Here is a 25,390-nt window from a genome sequence, read left to right as displayed (position 1 = left end):
AAATCCAGCACAATATATTAAATCTGTACCCTGGATCCACAACCTCCAGGTCCATATCCTAAGAACTTTGCACTTGTGTGATTAAGGGAAATTTACTTTACCTGTCTGTGCTTGTTTTCTCACTGGTAGAGTAGAGATTAAAATCATACTTCTCTCATAGCTTTGTTAGAAGTCTTACACTGGATAGTGTTTCTAAAGTTCTTAGAACAATACTTGGCACACAGAACTTCACAATTAGATTCTAAATTTTAAAATTTGCTTTAAGTAAGCATCTTTCAAAGTGCCTTCCCATAGGACTGCAAAATAATATTCTGCAAAAAAAACGTAGTCACATTGTGACAAAATAATTCTGTACTAAAATTGATTTAGGTGATACCATCTTAACTATATTAAGTATATTTTTGTCTGCTGATTTATTACAGATATTAATAATAGCAGGTGAATATTGCAAGTCATGAAGAGGGGGTAGAATATGTATTGTTTACCAGTTTGTCTGTGAAATCCTCTTTTTTCATGAAGATTTTATTAATATCTCCCATAACTTGTCCCTCACGTAACACAGATTGGGAGATTTTGTCTTAAAAGTATTGTGCTAATGAGGAATGTTCCTATATTTCATGCTACTATATTTTAGATATATAAATTATCATTAAGCAAATTTTGCTATTTAATTATAATATCTCCCACACAGTGTATAAGTTATGAATAATGCACTTGCAATGCATAAAGATAGCATAGTTTAGAAATTACATTCATTTTCAACATTGAAAATTATTGAGCTATATATTATCAAAGCAAGAAATATTCTGGTTACCCAGATACCAGTAGGAATTAGTTCGAGTCCAAAGTAATTGAGGAAGTATGCAATACCAGGTCAGTCCAGCTCTCTTTTACACCATATTTGGGGGAAAAAAATCGACTATAGCTTTAGAAAATGCTTTATAAGTAAATAATTAATAAGTAATAATTTAATAATCATTACTGGAATCAGATCTGGAATGCTAAAGAGGTAATAGCAGATTTTGGTATGAAGATTGCAAGTTACAAGTTTTCCTGACTTCACTTAAGCTGATCAGAAACATGCATTCATATTAGCATTATTCCTCAAGAAGAACTGGAACATTGAAATTTCTTCTTTGGTTCATTTACCATCAATAAATAGTCTACATTATAATTATAAAGCGTATCACAAAATCAAATTATTTAAGTATTTAAAAAAGCCTTTTATGAGCATTCCTAGATAAAAATTTTATACTTTTATGTTTGTCATGATTGCATTTAAGAAAACAAGTTTAACAAATTAACATATGTGATACTGTATGTTATGTTTTCTTATAAAAGTTAAATAAAATAATACATTAATAGTGTGCATGTATATATTTTTTTGTATATATTTGTCTGCGTGTTTGACATCCTAGCTCATACAGCATTTTGTAATAGTTACATTTGATTTTTACATAAACTACAAATTATGCATGGCATTATGAAGGGAGTCATTTAGATAAATAAGATTCAGGTTCAAGTATTTGATTCCTTATATAGAACTCTGCAAACCAACTGAAAAATCTCTTCATTGTAACTTGTATGTGAAAAATGTTACATCATATGGACTGTGATAATCTGTAAGGATTTTGATTTTTAATCTAGGTAGTTATTATCATTAGTAATGCTTATTAATGGAAAGTATTGAATGGGAAATTGAAATTCATCAACTCAATAAGAATTATCTATCACATTAGGTACATTGAGATAATTTTGTCAACTTGTTTTTGTTACTATTTATTGATATAAATAATTTACTGGGAAATAGCATTTAATTGTGCATTTTTAAAGGCACAGTGTACGTAATCTGTTACAAGTCAATAGTTTTGTTATGATAACCAACTATCCAAACATTATAAACTATAAGAAATAAAATTATATATTTGATTTTGAGATTTCATATTTTTATTTGTAAAAGGTGTGATTACATAAAACATCAAAGTCAGAACTAGCTAATCTTTTATTCAAACATTCTCTGGATCTATTAGTAGATGCTTTTTTTTTTTTTTTTTTGGTCCATTGGCGGTTTTTTAACATTGCCATGCCCTACTTCATGCTCTGTCTTTATGGTTCAAAGACAGTGTCCACATAGTTGACTTTTCCACCATGTTGTACACTGAACTTCTCCTTTGACCTTTGTGCTATTTGGACATACAACCCTCTATCTATCTTCATTATTTCCAGCAACTTCAGTTTCTTTGATTACACATTCCTGAGTTTTTCCCTCTTATCTTTCTAGCAAATATATATTGATCCTGCTTTGCTGACATTTCAGCCTCTATCCATTCTGAAAATATTGATATAACTAACAGCTCATTTCCAGGACATCTAGTTGACATGGACGTCCTAAGCAGAAAATATCATCTTTGGATTTACTGTCACATATATGCTTGTGGCTCATAATACGCATGTCCAACACAAATGTCTTTTCAACCACCTACCCGCAATTCAAACATGTTATAGAGTAAAATTAAGTAACATTTTGCTCAATAATTATTCATTCCAGGGTTCATTCTCTCATCAGACGATATCCAAATACACATGTAAAGTAAAAAGTTCAGCTTAATCTTTGATGCCATCTTATTCCTTATCTTTCCACTTCTAGTCAGTTATCAAGCTGTTTCAATTAGTTCCCAGATATTTCTCCCATCCGTCTACTTTATTCCTTCCCTACTGTCTTTGGTAGTCTTCCTCCCCTCTAATTAATTCTTCTCCAAGTTGAGAAAATTATATTTTTAAAAGTGTAGATTGAATTGCAATTCTCCTTAAAGTCATCTAATGACTTTCCTTTATATATATAGAATAAAGATCAAATTACTTACCATGACTTGCCCACTAACTCATCAATAATTCTGCTATTCTGCATGTTCCAGACTCTAGACATCTTCCAATACATTATTCTGTCTTTCTGTCTTACTTATGGGTTTTCACATACATACAGTACTCTAAACCTCTCACTTCATATCTCTCCTGATCTACATTACTCCTATGTTTATGGTATTGTCAGGTTAAGCATGCTTCTCCTGGAAGTAAGTTAGGAAGAGTAGAGGTAGACTTAAGATAGAAAAATTGCTCTAGTTGAGTTTGGAAACCATAAATTCATAAGGTTATGCTATTATACATATATATGATATTTAGTCTGTGGTAGAAAAGAATGAAAATAATCAGTGCATGCATTGGCTTAGTGCATGCAAAATTTTTAGGATGGCTATCCAATAAAAGCTACCCCAGACACTAAAGCAATGGCTTCAGATAATATTTTCTTTAAAAAGAAATCCCATGTCATATTATTATTTTTTTAATCTATATATCTTAAAAACTTAACAAACCTAATATCTGGTCAGCTACCGTTATCTAAAGCATGACATAAATAGAAGCTGATTTCTACTATTAACTAATCGGTTCTCAGTGGAATCAATTAACTGTCAAATACACATGAAATGATAGGACTAATTATCAGATGACTTTTGTTGTTGTTATTATGCAGCCCCTTTTAAAATGTATAATAAGATTTTAAATATTGATTAGATGAAAGGACATTTTTTCTAAATTTTGTATTATAATTTAAGTTGTTATACTTGCCTCTTGCCAGCTTTTTTTTTTTAAACATTTAAACAGGTGGCTCCAACTATCTGAGCATTGAATTAAAATACAAAAGTAAAATTTATCTCTACCTTGTCAGAGTATTTTGACTAACACTCAAGTAGATAGGTGGATAGGAGATGTGATTTCCATAATTTTGCTTTTGTTGTATTCTAATTTGAGTTTATGTTTTAATTTCAACCTTACGAAATCCCCCTTTATTTATTTTTTTGAAATAAAATTATAGAACTTTAGGTCATTAATTCACTTGTTTGCTATTTTGCCTAGATTCCCAGATCACTACTTGATGACATGTCAAACTGTGGGTACATAATCTTTTGGTTTATCAGAGATTCAACTCTCTTTGAGATTGCTGACTCTGAAATGTTTGTCTTTAGGTTCAAATCTATATCCTGTTTCCCATCTCATTTTGGATGCCTAAAAAAGTGGTCTTTTTCTCAAAGCAAGCTTGTATTCATAGCTTTCTTTTGAATAAATTGCACCAAAACCTTTTAGGATAGTCAGGTTTAGAATTTCAAAGACTTTTTGCATTAGTTTGCTTCCATACCTCTCACACGTGAGAGGGTGTACAGCACCCTAATGAAAGTCTGTATTAGATGCTGATATTAGAAGTCCTTAAGAAGCAAAAGAGGAAATGTGGGTACCTTACTAAAAATAGATGAAAGAAACAATGGAAACACAGTCTCAGATTTAACTGTCTTATAGATTCTACTTTAAAAATTCCTACTTAATCAATTCTATTCCTCACGTTATCCATGCAATCAACTTCCTTTCCTACTTTTATGTGGCAGTCATTAATTCTTCTCATTCTAAGTTTGATTTTTCTTTTCTTGCACATGGAGATTTACTCTTGTCCCATAAGAACTACACTGGGTCATTTTACTTTCTGTACCCAATAAACCATAAGTTGAAGTGATGTGTGACACTTCTAGGCAGACCCTTAAGAGTCATTCACTTCATTCTAGCTTCCCTGGCTCTGTAACCATGGTAGTATGTTTTGAGATGCAGCTTCTGTCTGCCTGAATCTCTGAATAACCATAATAAGCAGAGACTTTTGGCTGACCTGTGATAGAAATGTGATATGAAGAAATAATTTTTGTTGTTTTAATCCACTCAGATTGGTATGTTTTTTGTTCCTTTCACAGTTACATAATCAAGTCTTTCCTGACGTAGACTTTCAATACCAGTCTCCATTCTGTACTTATTCAACTTTTCTGTACATGATCATCTTAATCATCTCTCTAAAGCTCAGCTCCTACCATGACTTCAAACTATTATGTATCTCCTCACTACCTGGTAAGTTAAATACAAACTCTTTGGATCTAAATTTGGGATTTTTATATTCTCATTATTGCCACTTTGGCAGAAGTTGTGAAATATTTGGATGCATCAGATAAAACCAGAAAAGTCACAAGTCACAACCTGGCAAGTTTTAATTCTGTAACATTTGTTGAAAATGGGAGAAAACTTACCAGCATGGCATACAAGACTGACTGAGTCAACAGAAGGATTATTCTCACAAAAGAATCACTAATATGGGGGAAAATATCACTGTCTTAGTCTGTTTAGGTTGCTATAACAAAATACTATAGATTGGGTGGCACTGGGGCTCCAGATAATACTAGCATCTCAGAAGATTATAGAGGCATGTAAATTAAGCAAAATAGGTAGAATTTTGTAGAAACTCAGTAAACCAGCAAAAGAAAATATATCATTATATGACGATCTTTTCTTCAAGTATTACCTTCTTCTCAAACTCCTAAATAATGTTTTTAAAAATTAAGAAATTTTTATTTCAATTTGTTCTCTCCCTGTTCTAAAAGGTTTTTCTACTTATATGTAGGGATTTATTTACTCTGTCATCAGTTCTTTAACATTCTGTTTATAGTCCTCATAGTATTTTTACATCGTCAGTCTTGTTATAACACATATTCATTACATTTCTTTTATAAAAATTTCCTATTTATTGAAAGTAAGGATATCTATGTTAATCTTTTTTTAAGTCAAGTCCAATAACTTGCTTATTGTTAACATTGAATAAATAGCTACAGACTGATAATAGTCATTGAACTGATAATTTAAATTTTAATTAAAAATGGTGTGCCATGATGTTTTCCTTTTGCAACTGGGATCTATACTCCAATCTTCTTCATCATTTTCTGTGTATTAAGTGGATGACCTAAATGGGCTACGTCAACCACCACCTGTGCAGAGACATCAAGAATGAGATTAGCGCCCTTATAAAAGAGACTTAGAGAGTGCCTGTCTCTAGGGCTGTCTATGAGCCAGGAAGCAGGAGCTCACCAGGCATGGAATCTGATCAGGTGTCTTGATCTTGAACTTCTTAACCTTTAGAACTGTGAGAAATAAATTTCAGTTGTTTCTAAGCTACTCACTTCTATGGCATTTGTTACAGAAGCCCAGGAAGACTAAGACAGAAATCGGTACCAAGAAGTGAGTGTGCTGCTATAATAAATATCTAAAAACGTAGTTGTGACTTTGGAACTGCTGGTTGAGGACAAGGCCAGAAAAGTTTTGAGGGGCACGCCAAAACCTATGTTACCGTAAATAGACCTTTAAAGGACATTCTGGTAAAGGCCCAGAAAGAGAAGAGGACAGCTGTAGTGAAAGCCTTAGTCTTCTTAGAGAACACGTAAGCAATCCTAAACAGGATGTCAGTAGAAATATGCACAATAAAGACCATTCTGATGAGGTCTCAGATGGAAATGAGGAACATGTTTTTGGACACTGGAGGAAAGGTGTTCCTTGTTATAAAGTGGGAATGAACTTAGCTGAATTGTGTTCATGTCCTGGTGTTTTGTGGAAGGTAGAAATTGCAAGAAATGAAATTTAGTGTTTGGCAAAGGAAATCTTTAAGCAAAGTGTTGGAGAGCGACCTGGTTCTTCCTGACTGCTTATAATGAAATGTGAGATGAGAGAAATGACTTGAAGATGAAATTGTGAGTCAAAAAGGAACCCGAACTTAAAATTTGGAAAATTCTCATACAAGAATGAGAAAGGAATGAGAAAGTCTGTTTGGGAGAGAACACTAAGGGTGGGGCCAAATGATCATTTGATAAGAAGATTAGTCAGTCATCTCAACAGAAGGCAGGAACTACTGTCCAAAGCAATGGAAGAATGATCCTAAAGGCAATTCAGAGATCAACAGGATTATCCCTCCTGTCACGGGTTCCGAGTTCAACGTCCAGTGGGCAGACTGGTTTCAAAGGAGGGGCTTCTGGCATGCATGGGACCTCAGCAGGTCCTGCTGGCACCATCTCAAATGGCAGGCTCCACTTCCTGCATTTGGAGCTACCCCGGGTGGGGCTTTGCCGGCCTCAGTGAAGGGCAGGCACAGTGACCACCCCTCCAGAGGGAGCAGGTAGCAAACTTTGGCGGTGTCTTCAGTGCTTTCTCTGTTGGCACACAGAGTACACGAGCTCAGCCATGGGGGCAAGGCCGCCCTTACATAGATTTCGGTGGGTGGGGACCCTGCAGAGAGCCCTGGAGAAGGCAGAGTCAGCTCAGAGAGTCCAAATCAGAAGAGCTACCTGCTTCCCTGGAGAAGTGCAGGTCGGAGGGCCCAGCTGGGAAGAGAAGCAGAAGCAAAACTGGAAGAATGGTAGGCATGGACTCCAATGCCTGAGAGCCGAAGAGATTATTTTTTGAGCCTGAAGATTTAATGCTGTTTGTTCCATTACGTTTTAGATTTATCAGAATCACTCCTTTCTGTCACTCCTTCATTCCTATTTCTCCCTTTGGGATTAGGAATGTGTCTCCTATGCCTGTTTCACAGTTGTGTTTTAGAAGCACTATACAGCTATAGAAGAGTATGCCTCAGGATGAATTACACCTTGAGTCTCACCCATATCTGATTTGGATGATATTTAGATTAGACTTTGGACTTTAGACTTTGAGTTGCTGCTGGAACAAGTTAAGACTTTGAGAGATATGACAGTCGAATGAATGTATTTTGCCTATGAGAGGGACATGAATCTGGGGTCCAACACCAGAACGTTATAGACAATGGTTGTGTCCCCCACCAAATTCATATGTTGAAACTTATTCCCCAAGGTGATGTTATTCAGACATGGGACCTTTGGGTGATTAGGCCAGGAGAGTAGAAAAGCCCCCTCACTCCTTCTTCCATGTGAGAACCCAGTGAGAAGTAGCCATCTATGAACCAGGAAGTAGCTGTCACGAGACACCAGATCTGTTGATGCCTTGATCTTGGACCTCTAGCCTCTAAAACTGTGAGAAATAAATTTGTTGTTTATAAGCCAGCCAGTCTGTGTATTTTATCAGAGCAGCCAAACAGACTAAGACACCGTGGAAGAATATCAAAGTAAGGGAGAAGTGTGGATGCGTTCACTTATTCCCTTTAGTCTCTGTGAAATCACTATGGGCTGCCTGTATTGCTGTGTGAAATTCATTACTTAAAGTACACTGTACTTCACAAGTACACTGTTCTGTATTTCTGGATTCTAGCAACGGGCCTGTGCCCTCTTCCCCAGGGAGGCTGTCACAGCTCCATGTGGCTAAACAACAACGAATGCACTATCCTCTGTCTCCTCAGTACCCCATCTACTCTTTTGTAAATGACTCCTTAATCTGTTAATTATCTTACTGTGGGTGGGCTTTCTGTTTTATGATAGGTTGCTGATTGATATAAGTGTAGCTAAATATGGTCCAGTGGCTGAATATTTGTAGTTAAAAATGGTTTCCATAGGGTAATATTTCATAAATTTGAGATACTATGTTGATACCGTATTGAGTAAATATATTTTGGGGCCAGAATGATAAAATAAATATGAAAAAAATGCTGTCAACAATTAGTTTGGCTTATTGTTAAAATCTGTTTAAATATTAATAAAATCACACCTAGGAGATCATCCGTAGATATATTTCTACCATAAAAATAGAACCAACCCCTAGAGGGAGACTGCAGGCTCTACAAAACTTGAAAATGAAAATCGAGAATTTAGTCACAACTTCACTTACCATGTGTCTGTGACATATTCTGTTCCTTTTTCAGTTCTAGTATGTGTCCCAGCTTCTCTCAATAAACCTAGCCACGGGCTTCCCTGGTGGCACAGTGGTTGAGAGTCCGCCTGCTGATGCAGGGTACATGGGTTTGTGCCCCGGTCCGGGAAGATCCCACATGCCGCGGAGCGGCTGGGCCCGTGAGCCATGGCCGCTGAGCCTGCGCGTCCAGAGCCTGTGCTCCGCAACGGGAGAGGCCACAACAGTGAGAGGTCCGCGTACCGCAAAAATAAAATAAAATAAAATAAATCTAGCCACAACGATCATCACTTTGTGGAATTATAAGCATTTCTTTTTATATACTAAGAATACCTGAATACAAAAATGATTGTCATTAAAATAAAATAGCCATTATCTTTGTATAAGCGGCACCATTCTGTCTAGTCATGGAGGAGGTCAGAATGTAATAAAATGTCTCACTCCTCAGGTTTTGAATGAGACAATAGAGAGATTAAGAATGAGGGGACCGTGATGCATTTTTTATCTGAAACTACATTCACAAACGATCTTCGAATTTGTCCTTTTGGGTTGTGCAGTTTTGCTAAATGGCTCAGGTAGAGTTACTTCTTTTTCTACTGTCAGAGGTAAGGAGTCACATCTGATCTGAACACAAAAAAGAAAGAAAGAAAGAAACTCTACCTCCTTCAAACTTATTTAAGGACTCTATCTTTCTTTCTGTCTACAGATACATAGTCATTTAGCAATGGGAATTATGAAACACTTTGCCTATTTATTCCCTTGATAACAATATTTTGAATAACAATGTGTGAATTTAGAATTTACAATAATCTTTAGAATACTTTATATGCTTACTAGGGTTGTTACAATCCACCTATTATCTAAGCATTTCTATTTTTGTGTGTGGGTATGTATGTATGTCAGTGTTCTTATTCTTATCTATTTATTAATATTTTTGTTCCCAGATAAATTTTAAGCTAATTTAAAACTAGAACCTCTATTATATTTCACTTTAATTCAGTATTTCATCTGGCGTAGTGTAATTCACATACAACAAAACAATGGTCCATAAAAATATTAATAATGCTAATATTTGTTGAATAATCCACCTGCATTAAATTTTAATTAGCAGTTTACTTACATTATTTATTTTAATACTTATTTCAACCCTATGAAAAAGTTACTTTATTTCAGGAATATTAGAATGTTTTAATTAAGAAATTAAGGATCATTGAGATTCGGAAACGACCATTTTCACATATTTATCAAATGAAAAAACCTTATAATGTTGGTGATATTGACAAACACTTGATAGGATTATTAGAGAAAATGGTATATTTTACTCCATTTCCCCAGAGAGTGGAACTGATCTTTGACTCATTAAAAAAAAAAAAAAAAAAGAAAAAATTTTCTCAGCTAAAACTTTCCCAGTCATATGCTATAGTCAACGTCTTATCATGTTAAACGTTTGCTACCATGATTAACTTATCTTAATAAATCAAGTACTGTTATAATGTATATGTGATCTCATTTATTTAAAACTTAAGAAAATTAATATTAATCAACCTCAATTGTTATAAATCACAAAGTTTCAAAGATTCAGCTGTTTCTATAAATAAGACAACATCAATTCAGCTATAACACAAATATAATTATTATAATGTTTACGGGTATTTGCTTATATTTTAATTTCTATTTTATAGCAATATAATGAAAATATAACAACTTGGACTTCCCTGGTGGTGCAGTGGTTAAGAATCCACCTGACAATGCAGGGGATATGGGTTTGATCCCTGGTCCGGGAAGGTCCCACATGCCGCAGAGCAGCTAAGCACACGTACCACAACTACTGAAGCCCTTGCACCTGGAGCCCGAGCTCCACAACAAGAGAAACCACTGCAATGAGAAGCCCACACACTGCAAGGAAGAGTAGCCCCCCTCTCGCAGCAACTAGAGAAAACCGGTGTGCAGAAAGGAAGACCCAACGCAGCCAAAAAAAAAAGAGAGAATTAAAAGAAAATATAACAACTTGAGGTCAGTATATTCCTTAGATATCTCATGATCACATAAAAACAATTTTACTGAGAATAATGAAAGATAAGAATATACTGCATATTGTCCCTCTAAACTTTTTTAAATGATTTAAATTACAGCTGAAATTCATCATATTACTCAGTATTATTTAAAACAACATTTGTATTAAAGCAATTGAGAAAAGTGTACAGTATTTTCCTAGAACTATTAACATTCATCTACATTATAAGCAGGTGGATTTTCAGTATAATTCAGTCATAATAAAAATGTAAGTCAATGTGATCTTTTTTTCACTTTAGACAATAAAATTTGGTATTCCTTCAGTCGTTAGGATTAAAATATACAGAACCAAATATAAATAAAATATATCCAACTTCAATGTAAAATCAACTATACCAAAGGGATATTTTCCTAACTCAATTCTTCCAAACCTAGGATAATGTGTTGTACAGATGCCTCAAGAGAGGGCCATACAATATATAGTTGTTAGAATCTGGAACACAAATTCCCAACTTCTATTTATGAATCTGTAAAACTAATAACTGTCCTTTAATATTGGGAAGTATAAATCATTTTGTTAAAACAATTTAAAATTTTAATTAAGTCAATAATCCTCTCCATAAATTTGTGCTATGAGTAGTTTCTTCTTTACTTTCCTCATAACTTATTTTCAGATATAATTCTAAAACTCCTGCTACATTCTAAGCAATCAAATTAGAAAAAGAAGCAAAAAAAAAAAAAAAATAATAATAATGGCAACAAATAATACCTCCTGGAGAAAGTTAATAAAAATTCTTTATTATTCTGTTGGTTGATAATAAAGAATTTTTCCTTGATCTCTTTATAACTCAAAAAAATAAAATAAAATGATCCAAATTTATAGGCATGAAAATTGCTTTTTTACTGTTCCCTATCATTGCAGTTCATGACATCAGAGAATATTTATATTTGCATTTTCTGGAGTTGCAAAGATGTCTGTTTTAGTGAGACAATTAACTGTTCAGCCATAGTGTAAACGTTGACATGGATAATATCTGACACACAGTAAGTAGTCAATTAATATCTATGCAATGAATAAGTTAATAAGCATAAAATATGACAGATTTAGCATCCTACACAAAATATACTAAATATGATTGATCTCTTTTCATATTCTAGTAAATACTATTGGCATATAGCATTATAAATCAGTCAATTCAAAATAAAAAGTATGTGACTTTAAGATAAATGACAATCTTAATTCAATTTTAGTTCTTTCATAATGTAGTACTTATAAGTACCTTTAAAAAATATATGTATGTATACATACACACACACACACACACACACACACACACACTAGTCCTAATCATAGTCTAACTCAGTGTTGTCTGAAGGATGACAAAGTTTGCAATTTTGATACTATAAAACTTGGGGCATGTAGAAAAAACTTACCTGAGAAATGGGCAGTCATTAAAAAGGTTTTCTATAAGGTGAGAAACTAGAAGAGGATGTTATATAAGAAATATTAAAACTAAAAACTGAAAGATATAATTTGTAACAATCTTCCATGCTTACCTTTTCTTCATTACATTCATTCCTTAGCCAATAATTTTTATGCATGCTTAGTGTTCAAAACTATATAAAGAACTGGAGTATGAAATATGCTTACACAAAGTTGGAGCTACTCAAGTGTTTTAGGAGCTTAAAATATGATTATGCCTATATTTCAGAATGATTATAGGAGAAGGAAGGTATGCAGAAATGAAGTTGAGGTAAAAACCATAGAGAACAGATCAATCAGGACTTCACCACGATAGTACAAACAAGCCGGCAGAGAGTCTTGAGCTATGGCAGTGAAGAAGAAGCAATTTCGATGAATTTGCTTTATGACAGTCAACTAAAATATGCAAAATCATTGTCCATATAGATGAAGGATTTGAAGGATGTAGCTCTCTCATATAAGGGTAGTAATATGTGAGATTACATGTCTCTATGTAATATAACTTTGAACACGTGCATGTACTTGGGACTGGTTATGTGTCCAATCAAAGCTTATGAAAAAAATTTTAAGCTGATGAAATTTCTGTGGATCTAATTAATTTCCTAAATCATTTTCAAGGCTTGGATAAATAGTTCTCAAGGTAAAATAGTATGACAATGAAGAAACAGTGCTATAGAACATAAAGTTTTGAATTTCAGATAGAGGTTTTTTTGGTGCTTTTTATTTGCTCTGTTTGTGGTATATCTGTCGTTTATCCAGCTGTATCTATCTCTCAGTTAATAGCTTAGCTATTATATCTTTATTTTGTTGCTGATTTCCCTGAAGCCTGTGATGAGTACAGATACCAGAATTTAAATCCAAGTGGAAAATTATGATGCAATATGGTTTTTACAAAGTAGGTACCTGGATCAAATAAAAATATAGTTTTTATTGATTCTGATACTCCTAGTTTTAGTAGACATAGCCATCTGCTGTTTAAAATCTTCCAGTGAAGAGCTATTTTAGTAAGATATGAAACATGTCAATGCCACATGCAACCTGAATATATTATTGTAATTCCATTAATTGTAACAAATTTGTGATGTCCTTGAAGGCACCTTATTTTATTCGGCTTTATAACACCTGCCTTTAGCATGTAGTTGGTAGTCAACAAATGTTTGCTATTTTAATTATATAACATATATTATCACAAAAATAACTGAATAAAATAGAGTAGTTAAATATTTAACACAACTTTAAAACAATTATCAAAATATTTTGCAAATCCAACTACTTTAGAAAATTGTTTTGTATTTAAATCTAGACATGTCCTTTGACCTAGTAATTTCACTCTTATGTATATATACAAATTTGTACATAGGTGGGAAAAAAAAGCATGTACAGGGATGTTTTAGAGGCATAAATATTAATAGCTCAAGCTGTAAACAAGTCAAATGTCATAATATAATGGTTATAATGCATATATTATATGTATAATCTATTTGATATATATTTATCATAACTAATATATATGAGGACTACAGTTATAGAAATAGATATGTAAGATATATATAGTTATAAATAGACATATATTATGAAGCTTATAAAGTTTAAATACAAAATAAAATATTCAGTAGTATGTTGGTGCATGATTTTTAAAAAATATTACATATTAATCTCAATTGCCCCATTCCTCCCCAAATTGTAGGTACTATAATTGCATTCTTGTGCATCTATCTAAGGCAAGGAAATGCTCACACATGCACATTTCTTTTTCCTCTTAGTTTTTCAGTACTTGGTATTCCAACCAACTGATACTATTTGACTTTCAATATTATAAAGGAGACAATCCATGGACTCACTTTACTTCTCATCTTTGTTCTTCCTCAGCTAAGTAGTTTTAATTTGATCATATCCACCTGGTTAGAAGACAGAACATTTGCTATCCTTCTGTTGCTCTAATACTCATATTTGTTTTAATATTTACTTTTCATATAAATATATTCAATTATCACTGCTTGTCCTTTAGCTGTAATTTCCCAAGTCATTTCTTGGTTGCTTAAAGCTCATCCTTTAGTAATTTCCCAAGTCATTCTCATGAACACAAAATGAGTTCTTGCATGTTTAAAATAATTTTTATATTGGCTTTATACTTGAGGAAATTTGAACTGATTGTAAAATCCATGGATAACAAATTCCTTCTCTAACTATACAGTAGGAGTAACTCAATTGGACTGTGATTTTGAAGGTTGCTTTTGAGAAAATTGAGACCAGCTGAATTATTTTCCCTTATAAGTAAAGTTATTTAAAAAAAAACTTGATGCTTTTTAATTTTAGTGTACAATGGCTTTATCTGAATATGACAGTTAACCATTTTTATTTAATTTTTCTTAGCACATTGAATAACATACCAATATGTAGATTCATATAGCTGTGTTCAGAGAAGTATCTGATAGTTTTAATAGCCCATTAGAGAGATGGGGAGAGAGGAGACAAGAAGATTCCTCCAGGAGCAAAAATTTAGGTTTTTTATTTGTTGCTTTAGCGTTCTTCAGGATAGAGGGTGGAACATGTGAAGACAGTTGGTAAAAAAAAGGAAAAATAAAATTAATTGTACAAGGGAAAATGCTAGAAGTGGATCCATCCTTCACAACAAACAAAGAGACTTCCAAACTGGTAAACATATAAATTAAAACAAATAACCAAAATTATAAAAGGAAGTATAATTTACAAAAGTATAGAAGTATATGTTAGAATTAATATGCTAATTTCATAAATCTCTATCCTCAAACTAAGTATATAAAATCAATAGTTTTTCAATATACTGACTCTATCCAGTTTGGAAATATAATTTAAAATATATAACAATCAAAAAAATAAAATAAAATAAAATAAAATATATAACAATCATATCTCAAGCTTAGGTGAGATTCAAGTATGGACATTCATTTCAGGAAAACTTGTTGGAAGCCTGCCAAAAATTGTTCCTGGGGACCAAGTAACCTCTTATTGCTTTGGGTCTGGACAAATATTGGACATTGATAGGGTGCCCTAACATTAGACTGGAAAGTCTCCTGTGAGAAAAAACTACTTAAGACAGAAGCATAAGACTCAATATACTTGGCTCATTTAGAAATCCCTAGCTGAGGCTGCAAGGGCAGGTAGTGAGTGGAAGGACCATTTTGTAAATCATGCCACTGAAGTTGCTTTTAAGTGATACAAATCATTGGAATCTTATATGCCTGGGAGAAAGGGAGAATTAATAAGATACCAAATGAAGAGGCAAATCATGCATTTGAATTAGAGAGAGAGAGGGAGAGAGAGAGAGAGACCATCTATAAAACTCCCTACAAAATCCAGGCACAAGCAGCTCTGCTTCAGAACTGATATATTAGAAAGATGTTCTTCCATTTACCTTATAGATTCAGTGCCTTAACTGAAGTGTTAAAGTGAATACCCAGTATTCAGTGAGAACTCACTTGGTCATGTAGAACCTGGGAGATGCTTAGTTTGAGAGAATTTATTCAAAGAGGACTTAGCAGATATACCTTAGAAATATGTTTCTATAAATATATGGCATAAACAAATAGATACTCATATGAATACATATACATGCAAATATATGCACATATGTACATATACATATATTTGCACACTGGTAGATACATAAATAAGAATATATATACGTATGTATTGTATAGTAACACATCTAAGCTAACATATACCTACTCATTTGTAAAAATCATTATTCCTGTTCATTTATAAAAAATAAAGAAGATCTAGGCAGAGGCAGAGAAGATAATATTTGAGCTATCATTATTTAAGAATGCCAAAAATGTGCTACTCAGTATTTCTTAGACTGTCTTAGCAAAGAGTACCACCTTCAATGCAATAATTGCAAAAAATATTATTGGAGACAATACCATCTGGATTGAGACAGCTGGATTTGAATCTTACATCCAACAGTTACCTCCAGAGAGTTACCTGACATTTATTTCTAGGGCTCTATTTTCACTTCAATAAATAACAAAATACAGCTCCAAATATGTGCTATATAAAAATAATGGTCACGTTGGTGTCTCTAAGTGGTAACTATTATCACTCTTCAATTACACTTTCACAACAAAATTTAAATTGTAGCCATACCTGAAAAATATCAGATATTTTTCAGATTCATAATTTAATTTTAACTGTTTATTAATAACTATACTTATTCATGCATCATTATAAAGCAAATATTTATTTGTTAATTTCTATTTCTCACATACATGACAGTGAATAAGACACTGTTTTTACTTTCAAGATGCTGCCAAACTCATGTGGGAGACAAAAATCAATAGAAAATTTAAACTATTGCAAAAATCAATTTTAATATCTATATAAGTAAAAATGTCTCAGTTGTAAAAGAGAAACTTTCAGTCAGTTTTGTAAGCCTTTGGAAATGAGGGCTATACTGTTTCCAGCATAATATAAAGGAGATAGCTAGCTCGGGGAAGGGAGAGAGAGTGTCAGAGACAGGAAGAAGATAAAAAAATAGAAATGCCACAAGAAATTAATTATGGCTGGATCATATAGTTTATGATAAGCAGAGTCATGGCATTCAATGCTATCTTCTTCATAAAAAGTGGATATTATGCTAAAGATGAGAAGATGCTGGCTGATGGACTTTAAAAATGTGCAGTAAGAACTGAAGTATTACATTATGTATTTTTGCATTATCAATCTGAATTCACTGTGAAGACGCTGAATAGAGAATAGCTTGATTGAGGTGTGGGAGACTTAGTGACAGCCTATTTTAATTATTCAGATAAGAAATGACCATAAGCTAAATTTAAGGAATGGAAAATTCTGATTAAAAAGTAGGTGATTTCAACTTTACACATTGCTAACGGTGTCTCAAATAATGCAACCACTTTGGAAAAGTTTTACAGTATAATATAAAGTTAAATATACAACTATCTTTGATTAAGCAATTCTATTCATAGCTATTAAGTCAACTTTATGTGTATATATGTATATACGTATATACATATGAACTTCTATATATCTTAAAACTTTTATAAATATGTGTATATATATATATATTTCACAAAGATATTTACAAGAACATTTTTAACAACTTTATTTGTAATAGCCAAAGACTAAAAACAATGAAAAACAAGAAAGTCTATCAGGGGAAGGGTGAATAAACAAATTGTTGCATAGTCATACAGTGAAATATTACTCAGCAATAAAAACAGTGTATTGATATACGTAACCTCATGGATGAAACTCACATACATTATGTGAACAGGAGAACAGACACACATGCACACACATGTAAGAATATTACAGTATTTCTCATTTCATATGAAATTTCTCAATTCTTTCAAATTTGACCCCTCATTTATTATAAAATTGTTTCAAATTATATATATTCAATTGCTGTGATGTTCAAAGTTAATAGAGCCAACAAAATAGAAAAAAATGGAGTGAATTATATTAGCAAACATATCACAAAAGGCAAAAATTAAATATTATTGTTGAAATGCAAGTGGCTAATTTGACTTACACAAATGTGGAATAAATAAAGGGACATTAAAAACAGTCATGTAAAACGAATCATTAAGGCCAGTATTCCAGGTACCAAATATTTATAAGAACTTGGTCATATTACACTCTTTGATTCTCTAGTTTCTTGTCTTCAATAGAATGGTCAAATATAACCATGATGCTCCCCCAAGCCCAATAATGACTTGACCTTGCCTTTGAAACCTCCTCTAATCTGCATCACAATCTGATTGAATGCATCCTCTCATTTGTCTGTCCTTTCCTAATACAAGCCCGAAGTTCTAATATTTTTTTGGATACTGAAAAGTGAACTTCATACTCCTTCTTGGAGAAAATCTCCACAGATTGGTTTCCCAAGCATGACCCTTTACCCTCTTCTCTGTGTCAGTTCCCTTTTTGCACTTCAGTATATTTATTGTCTCTTCTCAATAGTTTTCCTCTAAGATACTTTACTATCGACATTTTTCCATGTCTGCATGTGGAAGGAGAAAACCCATTCAAAACCACTAGCTTCCACCTTTATTAAAATGGTACAATGTGGACAGCTCTATAATGAATGCCATGGGGGACACGATCAGATTTCAGAATTTATAGGGAAGATTGACAAAGATCAAGTACAGGTTTGTACTGAGAATTTTTCACTATTCAAGTTCTTGGAAGGTATAAAGATATTCAGATATTAATATAGGACAAAAGTCATCAAAACTGGTGTCACAGATTAGAAGTCATTGATTGGTCAGTCCTGTGTTTAACAAGATAGATGGAAAAAGTAATAGTGGATGAATGGCTTGCAAGGGTCAAAGTGAAAATTGTTTAGTTTTTCTGGGATTGAAACACTGAGAAATGAATCTTGAATCTGCCACATGCACTTTCTGATACGTGAGCAAAATATTTATTCTCTTTGAGTCCTTGCTTCCTCACTATAAAATATGAGTAAAACTCATTTCATAAATAGTTCAGAATATAGGTAAGATAAAATATGTACAATACTTAATAAAGTGGCCTATAAAAAGCAAAACATGGAGTGGCAACATTTTTATTAATAATGAGTGTTTTTTGCTTTGTGATTTGTTTTTGTCTTAAATTGTCTCATATTAAGTTCACCAGATACTTGATGAATCAAAGTTTTAAAACATTAAAATTGTTGTGATTATTCCATCTGTTGCCATGCCTTGTCAAAGCTCCCTCCAGAACATTTCTGAGACCAATTCTCTGCGGTGCTTCTTTTATACTTTAATTCTAATCTGTTTTAATGAAGTTGTAGTGGCTCAAAGGTAATTCCTTACTTTTAGTCTCTAACTCATGTTAACAAATGTATATGTCAACGAAGGATGAGACTTCCCTAAGATTAATCCTAATTCTGTTCAAAACCTTCAATGGCTCCTTATTTCTACAGTAAACTATTCTTTAGTTTTGCATTCATGATTTTCTGTTGAATTTATTGTCTGAAATAATTGGCCCTGTTTGATTTCTAAGACTGCTTCTTATGTAACTTCTCTACCAACCAAATTGATATACATCTTCCTGCAAACTGTGTCCCGTAATTTCTTGCAACCCTTCCTTTACTTATTTAGTTCACTTTATCCAGAACTCCTTTTTTTCTGTACAAGTTAAAGTCATATATATACTGAAGCCTTCCAAATTACTATAATGTTATTCTCAAAATTTTCTGCAATCTGTAATATTGTGGTAAATCTCTCCCTAACCTGAACTTCCATAATACCAATTCTATACCTTTCAAACATGTAGATAATTCTAAATTTACATTTCACATTAATACATCAATTAGGCCAAGCTTCTTGAGAACAGGAGCTATCTTTGATTCCTTTTTTGGTCTCCTCAACCAGACCTAGAACACTTACACATCTCAGTAATGAAATGGCAGAATTTTTCTTCTGCCTCCAAGTGCTGACATCTTTCAAATATACCACCTGCCTTCACAAAGCAAGGGCTTGCCATTCTACAGGATAACTGACTTGTAAAAATTAGAGTTGCAGATTTCCAGCACTCTGACATTTCTTGAAAAAGGGGTTCAGATAATCTTTCTTTAGAATATCATTTGTGGATATAGGATATCTCAGGTATTATGCCTATAAATACAAATGAAAAAGAAACTGAAGGTGAGAATCTGTAAATGTACTTCTCAATGCAGCAAGATTTGTTTTGTAGATGATTTGTGTTGCTCTAAGATCAAATATTGTCAGTGCTTTTTGATCATACTCATCCAAGGGCAGTTTTTGCAGGATAACAGTTTTCTCACATCTCACCATTAGATGAGTACGTTGGCTTACTATAAAAGCTGAGCTGCTGGGTTATGTCTACTCTAAACAGTACTGATCGAATGTTGAAAAGACTGCCAAGAGGTTTGACATTTAAAGGGCATTATTTTGCAAGCTTTGGGAGTGGTTGGCCTGTCCTGAAGTAGTCTGTGATCCATGATGAAAGTTTAAACAACATCTTAATTCATCGATGTGACTTTTACTGATTCAAATGCACATCTGTAAAACGCAGTTTCGTGATATTGGTTTAACAAGAATTTTTTAAGACAAGACCATTTAAAATTTTTTTCATTTGCATCTATTCTTGTTGATTGATAAAAAAAAATATCACGGTATGTCCCTGAGAATTGGAAAACATCAAGATGAATTACAAAGGCTTGACATGGGAAGATTTGATTTCCAGTGCCAATTTCACAGCCTAAAGTTTATGTGATTTTTTTGGACAAGTTAATTAAAAATTTTTAATTTTGTTCCTATAAACTATGATACTGGAAAAATAAAATATCTGCCTGTATTATTTTTCAGAAATTTAGGTAAAAGTAATTGAAATAACAGATGTGAATAGGTTTTAGTTTGTGAACCGTAAGGTGAGGTAAATACACTGTGAATTTACTAATTAAAATTGAAACAATAAAAAATAATAGAACATTTGAGACAATGTTCAGTAGTTATAAAAGTGGGTATTTTGGATTTATTTTTTATTTTATTTTTTTCCAATTTTAAATACAGTTTTATTTAAGACATTGCATTTTCCACTTACAATACAGTGCTTGTAAACTACAATGTTATTTCTTTTCCCTGTGCACACATTCCATGTTCAAGTATCAAGAATGCCCAGTTTGCTATAGCAGCTCAACTTTAAAACTGCCACAGAATTGGCTATAAATTTGGGTCCTTCAATGTTTTCTGTGGAACAATGCTTTTGGATTTATTTTTAAATCATTCCCACAAACAGTACTTCTTAAGAATGTATCGAATTTTCATTGACTGAATAAAGCAGTTTAAGATAGCAGATATCAAAAAGAATTCATGTATTACTATAGATCAAATAAACACATACGAAAAAACTTTAGACTTCAAAGCAAATGAAAAGGTTTTGAGAATGTGGTAATAGACTAAAAGTAGGGACGAACTCAGTCTGAGTCATGATAAATCAAAGAAGACATCAGAGGTCAGTTTTATCTTGAGATGGCCATTAAGTAGTTTGTAGAACATGTATCCCCCAAATGAGAGAATCTTATAAATAAAGAAGAAAAAAATCAAGGTGTATTTTGTGAATGCCAAGGAAAAGAAACTAGCTGAAATTGATGAAGAGAGTGAAAATCAAGCTTGAATTAGTTACAAACCTTCCACAGACCAAAGTTTGCAAGATTTTGGAATGAAAAGTATTCCTGCAAAGCATAGTTCTTGCAGTGGCCTCTGACCAAAAAACAATGAAACAACCCCCGAAAGATGTAAACCACAAATGAAACAACAACAACAACAAATGCCATGTTAATTGTATGTTTCTTGGTCCAGTTGAGGAACAGGTCCAAGCCAGAATGAAATTGTGATTTTTCAAGTTTCAGTGTTATCTTTAGTTTCAGATCATTTCCAAATACATTATACATATATATAGGGATTACATGAAATCTGATGATAATGGATGATTGTAAGACAACAAGTATTATAATGTCAGCTATACTCCATAAGTTCCAAAAAGGCTCTTAGTAGCCCTGATACTAACCTGGCATCAATCACAATAATAAACCTGCTTCTGGCAACTATTCCTCATCCCCTTTCCCGGTGTGTATTGAGTTCAGGATTAAAATTCAGTATTTTTAGAATATTTTAGAGATGGCTTAACTCTCATCAGCATAAGTGGATTTGTCCCTGAGCGAGGCAGATAATAGAACGAGAGGAGCACGAACTGTGGATAAAGTGGCCTGGGCTGATCTGCAGCCCATGTATTGCGCGCTTTAGGAAAATGACTTTTCCTCTCTAAGCCTCAGTTTTCACCAGTGTCAAACAAAGAGATTCAAATGTCTCTCAGAAGTTACTTATGAATACGAAATGAAATATTCTTTATTTTTGTAAGTACTTAGCCTAATGCCTGGTACATAGAAAATGTGCACTATAAGGTGACTAATTATCCATCACTAGAGCCCAAGATGAACTCACATTTCCCCAAAACAGTCTTACCATGAATTAGATGATAGAAAGTAGTCAATCCCTTTTTATATTGAGAGAAACTGTAGCGTTATGGGGCTGAGAAGTCATATTTAGACTGTAAATGAGGTTACAAGCTCTTTGCAGTCAGGGACAAAGTCTTATATGATTTTTTCATCCCCAGTGGCTAGCAAAGTGTCCAGTAAATAGTAGATGCAATAAATGTTTGATGAATGCAGCTATTAAAAGGAAGAAGGAAGGGGCTTCCCTGGTGGTGCAGTGGTCGAGAGTCCGCCTGCCGATGCTAGGGAAGCGGGTTCGTGCCCCGGTCTGGGAAGATCCCACATGCCGCGGAGCAGCTGGGCCCGTGAGCCATGGCCGCTGAGCCTGCGCATCCGGAGCCTGTGCTGCGCAACGGGAGAGGCCACAACAGTGAGAGGCCCGTGCAAAAAAAAAAGGAAGAAGGAAGAGCCAACAAACGCTTTCTGCCCATCAGTTGCAGCAAATGGGAATAGACCAGTTTAGATAACCTTAGCTGTTGAATGAGAAGCAAGTCCGAAGGGCTTGACGCAGCCAGCTTTGAATTGAGCTGTGATACTCTTCTATTCATTGGGGAACTGAAACATTCATGCCGGGCTGGCAAGTTCTTAGAACATTTCTACCCAAAGTAGCTGTTATATATTATGACCTAATTGCTATTGTTTTTCTGCAAAGGTCTTTTCCACTATATTGTGCAATGATAAGTTTTATAAAAGTAATACATATATATATGTTCCTTTCTTAATGCATGTGAAGGAAAAATATTTATTTCACATATTAGTAATAAAAATGCACAATTTTTCATTACTCATGTGTAAGAAGCATTAACATATTAGGATCATTCATATAAAGTTGACTAAATGGATAAATATATTAAATGTTAAAAAAATAATTGTTCAATGGGAGGAAAATTAGGGTAGAGCTATTACTCTGTGAGCAGATACATACCAGAAACAGCCCCACCATATGGAAGTTGGAAACATTTCTTTACTGAAGGCATATCACAGTACCTAAACCTATGGAGAAAAATACCGTTTAATAACCGTCTTATAGCTAATTTAGGGGGTTTATGTTAACACATAAACTCAGGGGCATAAAATTTTAATGCTTTAAATGATCTAGAGAACATAAAACCCAATTTGCTCACATTATTAAAAAAATAACTTAAAAATTTAAAAAGTCAGGTGATCTGGAGTTTATAATCTGTGAACTCAGTCTAGAAGTCAAAAATTAGCCTCTTAATACTTTGTTTATTCCACTATTGTTTTCCAAAAGGGTTATAAACAAGATGGTTTTAATTGGTACATTGTAAAGGTTTTGTGTTTATTGAATGTTTACTTGAAAACAGTGGCCATATATTTATTTAATTTGTATTTAGATAATAAATGCAATGAAGTGATGAATTGGGCAATTGGGATTTATATGTATACACTGACGTGTATAAAATTGATGACTAATAAGGACCTGACATATAAAAAAATAAAATTCAAAAAAAATTGCAATGAACAGTCCACTATATGACCAACACTGTAACTTAGTAAAATTTCTTGTTCCAACTCTCCTTCAATATAATTATGGTGGAAATTGTGGTTGAAACCACGGTTGTTGGAAGATAGTCTGTATAAACATAAGTAAACCTATGCTTACTGAATTGTGTTAAATGACCATTGTAGGTCATTCTAGTTTATCTGGAGAACAAGCTAACTAGGACCAGTGGATACTCCCTTTTCTTAATAACTCAGGCAGCATTCTTTCCAGTCTATTGATGGTTTTCTCCTCTGTGGCAGGAAGAGTTACCACTCACCTCCCACGCACCGCAAATTCTTCAAGTTCTAGGCAGCTAGATTTTTCTTGACAACTCCTAGAAACAACTAAATGCTCAGTGCCCAGAAATTCTCTTAATCTTCTGACAGACCAGGTTGCTTTCTTGCCTGCCCTGTATAAAAGAACAATGGTATGGAGAGAGACCCTCTTCCACTGAATGCATGCCTCTTTGGGATGATGAATGAACCTGTGATTTCTATTATTTGAAATTGACCCCAAAGTTTTCCCAATAAAGACTGTTTCTCAAGTCAAACTGTATGATATTGAGGAAGTCATCTGACTTTACATGACAGTGATTTGAGGACAAATTTAAAATAAATTATGGTAGAGGTACTGTGTGCATATATTACTACATAAATAGGATGCTGGGGTTTTGTAACGCTAACAGCTAGAAATCATTTCAGGTTGTAAGAGGGACACTTAAGGAGCACTGGCATATGCTAATGTGCAGACTTGGAGGCTCAGAGGTGGTCAGTACTTTACAACTGAGCATTGATGGAAAAGGATCTGCCAATAGGTGAGTGGTTCAAGTAGAAATCTGACCTTAGAAGACAGTCAAAATGCATTCGAAAAAGAGAGAAAGACCTAAAGCTCAAGAAAGACTAGATCTTCTTAGTAAGTTTGTAAGAGACTTAATATTTACATTGGAAGTATAACACAGGAGTGGAATTGATCATAGAAATGAAGCAAATGGAAAATTACAACCAAAAGATAAGGGCAAAGAGCAAGTCTGTCCTGAAGCTAAATCACCACTTCTGTTAATCTGAGCCGTTTAATATACTCCTGACTAGTATCACAAGTTCCCTTGTCTTTATAATATGCCTATACCTATACAGGTGGTAAAGGATATTTGGATATTTAGAGTGGCTAGATTCCAGAGTCAGGAATTTGGTTAACTGATGCAGTGTTTTCCAAAGTATGGTCCACAAGCCTCCTATATCTGAATCACTTGGGAAGTTGTTATAATGGCTCTTACCTCATCCTCCAAACCTGTTAAATCAAGCAGAATTCTGGGAGTGGGTCTTGACAATCTGCATTACTAACAGGCTTCTCAGGTGACTCTTAAGTATAATGTTTGAGAAACTTAGACCTAAGCAGATGCTATTGCTTGGACATTTGACTAAAGAGAAGGTTACATTTCTAGAGAAAGGTATGAGATATCAATCACAGATATCTTTAAATATAGGATTTAAAAAATCTGCTCCAACTAGATAAGCATAGCTATGTCTGGAGGTGACCTTCAGTTCTGAGATTCTATTTTTTTTCTTCTGAAACAGGATTAATCACCTTTCACTGAGTTGGTGTTAGTTCTAAGTATTTCAATTATCTTCCCCTTCCACATAATTTTGTTTAAGAGTCATCAGATCTAAGCAGTTTTAAAAACAAATTTCAGTAGTTCTAATAAATT

Source organism: Delphinus delphis, chromosome 18 (genome assembly GCF_949987515.2).
Source record: "Delphinus delphis chromosome 18, mDelDel1.2, whole genome shotgun sequence".
Lineage (NCBI taxonomy): Eukaryota > Metazoa > Chordata > Mammalia > Artiodactyla > Delphinidae > Delphinus > Delphinus delphis.
Note: the sequence above shows the minus strand (reverse complement) of the source record.